The sequence below is a fragment of the Phalaenopsis equestris genome, unplaced genomic scaffold (genome assembly GCF_001263595.1).
Source record: "Phalaenopsis equestris unplaced genomic scaffold, ASM126359v1 Scaffold000760, whole genome shotgun sequence".
In the NCBI taxonomy this organism is placed as follows: domain Eukaryota; kingdom Viridiplantae; phylum Streptophyta; class Magnoliopsida; order Asparagales; family Orchidaceae; genus Phalaenopsis; species Phalaenopsis equestris.
The window spans coordinates 345,538-352,276 of record NW_018165200.1 but is presented as its reverse complement, the minus strand read 5'-3'; the positions used below and the strand labels follow the sequence as shown (position 1 = coordinate 352,276).

The following is a 6,739-nucleotide window of genomic DNA, read 5'->3' as shown; positions in this document are numbered from 1 at the left end:
TTAAAATTAAATTGAAAAAATTAGATGTAAAGTGTGGGATTCGAACTTCGACCAAATATATATAAAATAAGAGATTAACCACATTACCACATTAGATGTTATGATTTAAACTTAGATATAACTATATATAATATATTATTATATAAATAATATATGTAATATATCATTATATAAATAATTATATATTTTTTTTTTCGGGCTAAAACGAGCCAAACACGAGCGAACAAAGAGTTGTTCATGTTTGGCTCGTTTATAATTCGAGCTTTAAAAATTTATTTGTGTTCGGCTCATTAACTTAACGAACGAGCCGAACACGAGCTACTTAACGAGTCGAACACGAGTTGTTCGCGAACAACGAGCTTTTTTGACAACCCTAATTGTGATTAAGGCAAAGTCTTTGACAGCCAAAGTATCTCATAATTGGGGCTTTACTGATACGCTGCTCATCATGATAATTGAATTACATTTGTTTATTGTATTCATATGAATTATTTTGATCCGACGATGAAATTCATCATATAGAAAAATGTTATAAATTTTATGAAGATAAGCCGTGATGAAATTGAAATTCACTTTATTTGAATGAGTATCACATTCCTCAAAGATGACTTAGAAATATTCCAAAAAAATTTTAAAGTAAGTTACATATCACAACATTTTTTATGTATTTATACATCTAAGACCTAAAATTTGTTATTTGCATTTATAACATTTTGGTGTTACAAATTTATGCATGAAAAAAATGTAATTAACTTTCTTAAGAATTAGTAAAGGGGATATTTTAATGTGATGTTAGAGATTTTATTGTCATCATGTAAATATGAAAAATTAGATTAGATATATAAATAATAAGAATTGTATGATATGTATGTAAATGCCCTATATTTTTTTACTAAATCAATTTTTTTAAAATATTAAACCTCTACATTTCAAATATAATATACTCATTGATTCACTCAATCCAATAACCCTTTAATCATAAAATATCCAACAATTTTAGATAATTTGAATCAAGAGACGTAATAAGGTGCAGCCTATTATAACTTGTAAGGCCTTATGCTCATATTTACATCTCTAACACCTAACTTCTTAAATTTATGACACCCAAATCTTTCACATCACATACAAAATAGTGTAACATGCATAAAGAAGGTGGCATATATGTAAAAATTAAAGTTTTGGAGTCAGAAAAGTGGTATGTATGTAAATCTTCAAAAAAAAAATAAAAATATGACACCCAAATCTTTCACATCACATACAAAATAGCGTAATATGCATAAACAAGGTGGCATATATGTAAAAATTAAAGTTTAAGTTGTATGTAAATTTTCCAAAAAAAAAATAAAAAAATAAAAAAAAAACGAAAGGCAGAAAAACAAACTTGTCTAGAACTTCTTTATTGAAAAATAAATCAAGAAGTTGTTATCTAAAGACTAAGATTAGAATAAAACAGTTTTAGATTATACATCTAATGCAACCTACCTTTACTTACCTATAATGATTAGGTGGCATATTTGATGTTGAGGTTATGGATTAAACCCTGGTGGTCTGGGATGCAAAGGGCAAACTAAAAATAAAATAAAAATGAAATGCTCATAAATATCGAGATTATTTTTGTAATAATTTAATTTCACCTAACAACGAGTATAATTACCAACATATAATCATATAATCATATTTATTACAATAATAGTACATAAATCTATAAAAACTCGGTCTCACGATAGTATACATTGAAGAGAAGCATAATTTGATCAAATGATTGTACTGAAATGAATATTTTTCTTTTGGGAATAAGCAAGAAAATAAATAACAATTAGCCTTGCAAGTGAGGAACAGCTAAGCGAAACTGTACCATAATCCTAAACTACCAGACATCAACTGGTTAGCCTCGAGACTTTTTTAAGGCTAACACAGGCTTCCTTGCTGGCCAATAACTGTATAATTTTTGTGATCATGTTTACTTAGTCATAATTTTATATTATAGTTTGTTTATCGTCCACGAGAACGTGGCAGGCACATGAAAATCAGTACTGCAATGGAATGGTGACGTTATGTGCTAGATTTTAATTGGATGATGTATCATTAACAAATGCTTAATTCGTTTTGGTCAAGTCAGTGTCCAGCTAATATATGAGCATTTGCAGCATTCCGATCCCATTTCGTAAGGGTTGTTGACCTGCTAGATTAAGCTGTGGAAGAGATTTTAGCCTCTGGTGAGCTTAGCTGCTCTAGCCTGCTGTTAGTTGTTTTGAGGATAAGGTGAATTTGTTTTCGGTATCAAAAGGAGGTGTAATTGCGGGACCAACCCACGTCGTAAGCTCGGTTTGAGTTTTTATAAGAGAGACTACAATTAGAAGCAAAGCAGCTCATCTTAGCCTGGTGCTTAGGAGCTTTGGCATTCATCATAGAAAACATGATGTGAATTTGGCTAAATATTGGTCGAAAATTTGATAGATTTTTAGCTAAATCAAAGTTCACAAGCTGATAATGAGTCCATCTTAGCTCTTGAATCAAAATGGATTTGAGACAAGTTTTAATTAGACCAAGCTAGGTCAGAATCAAATCAAAATATACATGCTCAAATGTAGAAGTGCACAAAGAAATGTTTCTGTATTAATTTGAATTAATATTGATGTCACCCTAAAATCCGTTTGATCGTGCACAAATCATGGGGCATCGCCTGAGTTGAGAATTTTGAGGGATGAGGACTAATGATCTATAAATCTTGTAAGTTTATAATCAAATCTAATGTTTCAATGAAACGAATATAGTGAATAAATGATCATTTAAATTTTATAACATTAAAACATTTGAACATTCAAAAAATAACATAAAATTAAAAGGGATTACTTTGGGCCATTCAAATAGCTTTTTAAAACAAATCTATAAATAAATACTCATTCTCTAAATAAAGGTATGGTAGATTAGAGATTAGAAATGGCTCGGTGGTCTAAAGAATCCCATAGCCCACATGACCTCCGACTTTAGACTGTCATTGTCTGGCCATGGTCACCGAACTATCAGTGGTAGAACATCATTTCCAAGCCGCCGCCACTGAATTGTCTCCACTCAACCTCCATATAACCACCACAACTCAACCATTGTCGTCGATCCCATCACTTATCATAGCCAACAAATGTTGAACACCATGAAACAAATGAATCGTCGTTGCCTTACAGTTATCACCAAACAGCTGCTACCTGGCCATCATTTTTGCATTGTTATCACCTGACCATCATCGTTGGACCAAAGTCACCTAATCATTGTTATTAAACCACCACCCGACATCCAAGCCATCGCCCACTATCACTGTCGGGCCATTGCCAAACATTAGTCGCTAAACTACTGCCAACCGACATTTGCCATCAAGTCCCCACATCCCGACCATTATTACCATCAAATCACTGTCACCAAATATCTGTCATCAGATTGTTATTGACCTATGCTATTTGACCACAATCGTCCAACCAACCATCACCTAACCACTGACATCAGATCGATATGGACCAACTGCTGCTATAAAACTACTAACACTATCAAACCACCATAGCCGACCTCATCACCAATCATTGCTAACAATGGCGATGCACATCAGGGACTACCAAATTACTTACAACTCAACCTCTATCACCAAACCACCTTACCCGACCATAACACTTACATCTAACCATGGCACAAACATCATGATTTTTAACCACCATTGCCCATCTATGACCTCCAAACCACCTACGCCTGACTACAGCCACTCAACCACGATTGCTTAACTATGATATGAGTGCCCAACCATAGCTATAAAATCAAGGAAAACATGATAAACATCACTCAATCATGATCTCCTAATCATCATCATCTAATTATAATCTCCTCAACATTGTCGCATGAGCACCATCACATGATTTATGTCATCCGACCATCTTTGCTTAATTATGATCTCTCTCAATCATTGTTGAATTAATACAGTCATTTGATCATCACCACCTAAATGTAGTCTCCTGACCATTGTTAACTAACTACACTGATGTTTGTTGACTTTGTAGCCCGCCATGTCCTTCAAGATCAATACATGTTATCGACGTGTGCCATTACTTATAAGATTGATACACGCCATCAATATATGTCATCACTTATATGATGAAGCATGTCATTAACATCAATAACCCATCTTCATCTGCCATTGCCAATAACACCAACACACGCCATCAACCATAAGATTGATGTACCTCGTTGACATCAACTTTGCCTTACAACATTCAAACTAGTTATTATACCATACTTCTGAATTCTGGTTCTCTCTCATGCAAGAAATATAGTCGAATATAACACCAGTGATATCTTGAATATAAGTCAACTGCCTCAAGACTCTACCAGCATTTATTATGGGATTCATTTTGCACAACTCGTTTATTAATTGTAACAATGCTTCCTCAAAAAAAAAAAAAAACTACTTATAATCAAAGATATACAAAAGCAAATCATTTTAATTGGGCTATACCAAAAATTTTTCTCTTTTCAAATTTTCCAAGTAAACGTTTGGAAATCTTCTATGAATTTTTTTCTTTATCAGCATGCACGTGCGTGCCGACACACACGCCCACGTGTATGCGTGCGAGCACGAACACGCGTGCGCGCATACACACAAATATTTACCACGAGTGCTCAAAAAGTGATCGAATTGGAACCCATTTTTTTCTTATATCAAGCTTGAATCAAAATACACAAACACAAATATTTTCCATGAATGCTCAAAAAGCATCAAATTGGAACCCTTTTTTTTTTCTTATACAAGCTTGAATCAAAATAGACAAGCAGGTTTGGACTGTAAAGACACACACACAAATATTTGCCATGAATGCTCAAAAAGTGAACAAATTTGAACCCATTTTTTCTTATATTAAGCTTCAATCAAAATAAACCCACACACATGCACAAATTATTTGGCATCAATGTTCGAAAATTGATCAAATTTAAACCATTTTTTTTCTTATATCGAGCTTGAATCAAAATAGACAAGCATGTCTGGACTGAATAAAGATTCAATCACGCACAAAATGAAGGCTTGGCTTAAGATAATTTGCATCATATTACTTAGATCCAATGTTAAACCAAGCTGTTACATTGGCATTTTAGACAAAAGAGCTATTTTCTTAGCAATAGCCACTTCTTGAGTTCTAACAAAATATAAATCATAGAGGAAACTGCTTACATTGGCTCAATTACTCTATTACAAGTTAAATGTACAAGATCCTTGATGGTGGTGTCTAGCTATATGGAGATTAATTTGAAACGCTATTTTGATTGATGTAGACTTGGACAATAGATTAAAAGTTATTTGAATTGTATATACAATCAGGTAGAAATAAAATGGCATAATTTATATTCAAGGATTATATGTGCTTCATCAATGATGGATAAGTCCCAGTTGAAGGATATCATGGATGTACAGTAAATGTTACATATGAGTTCCAAGCAGACGCTTATTAACAACTTATGAACAGCAGCATGAGCCAATTAACAAAAGCTAACAGGGATCACATGGTGAGCGGATGCTAATTGACTTTTTTCCTGTTTTAATGTCAACGATGTAAAAAAATTTGATGAAAAATCAGACAATGACCGAAATGTAGGGTCAAAAAAAAGTTGCCATATCAAATTTTCTTTTCGGATTTATGGAGAAAATATTTTAATAACACCAATATAGCGCGTGCAGGAAACGACCTCCCACTACTTCAGGCTCGACCTAGGCAATAATCTAATACTAATTTATTGTAAAAAAAATCTATAAATTTATAAAAATTGTGCATATGCGATAAAAAATTTTGAGATTTGAGTTTATGTAATACAATGTGTATTTTCAATGGTAAGATATTTAGTTATAAATTAATTTTTCATCTTATGATGGGTACTTTTATATCACATAGAAGATGAGCCCAATGGCTAGCAGCCTAGACATTTGAATAATTAGAACCCCCTCATTAAGATTAAAACATTACTTATTGTGCAATCATTTTCGGTTATGTCAACTACTCATAAACCAAACTGCCATAAAATGAAATGGAACCTAAACACCGTTCCTTTTTTCAACATAATTAGCGAGAAAATCCACAAAAGATTGTCAGATCAATTTACCAGAACAAGTTGGCAGGCTTTCTTTCCTAATCAAAATAATGATTCAGAATATACGTTCATTGAAGTTAAAAAAATTAGTCCATGAGAATTTTTAGTTTAATATACAGGAATGGTGAAACATGCGCAAGAAATAAACTGATTGGGACAAAAATAAATTATGTATAAATGTGATTTTATCTATGTTTACAACGATCTTATAGAAATGACTGATAAACTAACCAATTTTCTCTTTAAAAGCAGCAGTAGCACTGCAGCACAGCATCACCATCTAGGCACCGTGTTAAGTATCCTGAACAGTCAGGTTCCAGATAAAACTATGAAATCAATTACATATATATGATCAAGATCAATGTTCTTATATATTACAATTGCAAGTGTATAAAAATTAATTCCCAAGAAGAATCGAAGTTGTTGATGATTGCTAAGATGAGTATGCACGAGTAGGGCTGTCAAAACGGCTCGTTGTTCGTGAACAGCTCGTGTTCGGCTCGTTAATTTCGTTCAATAAGTTAACGAGCCGAACATGAACTAAGATGCGTTCGTTCGTGTACGGCTCGTTTTGGCTCGAAATACTACTCATCAAGTATATATATATATATATATATATATT

The 6,739-nt window shown here is 32.9% G+C and overlaps 1 protein-coding gene across 2 annotated transcripts in view; it reads right to left on the bottom strand.

Moving 5' to 3' along the window:
• Positions 1-6,268: 6,268 nt before the first annotated feature.
• The window catches only part of LOC110030758, a 46,974-nt gene continuing 46,503 nt past the window's right edge, over positions 6,269-6,739 (bottom strand). For both annotated transcript variants that reach the window (XM_020733651.1, XM_020733652.1), the window contains exon 20: positions 6,269-6,418. The gene's annotated coding sequence lies outside the window, so the exon portion shown is untranslated. The remainder of the gene's footprint in view (positions 6,419-6,739) is intronic.